Raw genomic sequence first — 477 nt, forward strand, 5'->3', positions numbered from 1 at the left:
TGCAAGTCGGGTGTAGACTTGCAATTGGGGTGAAAACAAACAACAAACGACAACCTCCCCGAGTTGCGAGACGGCGGTGGACTTGCAACTGGGGCGATTGCAAACTACATCTCTCGAGTTGCAAGTCGGGGGTGGACTTGCAACTGTGGTGAAAACAAAACAATACCCTCCCGAGTTGCGAGACGAGGGTGGACTTGCAACTAGGCCGACAGAAACCCCTAGTTGTTTTCGAGGGTCTAATTACAACTACTATGAAACAAGAACAAAAAACAACACCCCCGAGTTGCGAGTTGAGGGTCGACTTGCAACTAGGGCAACTACAAAACTACACCCTCCCGAGTTGTGAGTACATGGTTGTCTTGCAACTGGGGCGATTAGAAACTACATCCCTCGAGTTGCAAGTTAGGGTGGACTTGCAAATGGGGTAAAACAAAACAACACCCTCCCGAGTTGTGAGACGAGGGTGGACTTGCAACT

This window comes from Triticum dicoccoides, chromosome 7B (genome assembly GCF_002162155.2).
Source record: "Triticum dicoccoides isolate Atlit2015 ecotype Zavitan chromosome 7B, WEW_v2.0, whole genome shotgun sequence".
Lineage (NCBI taxonomy): Eukaryota > Viridiplantae > Streptophyta > Magnoliopsida > Poales > Poaceae > Triticum > Triticum dicoccoides.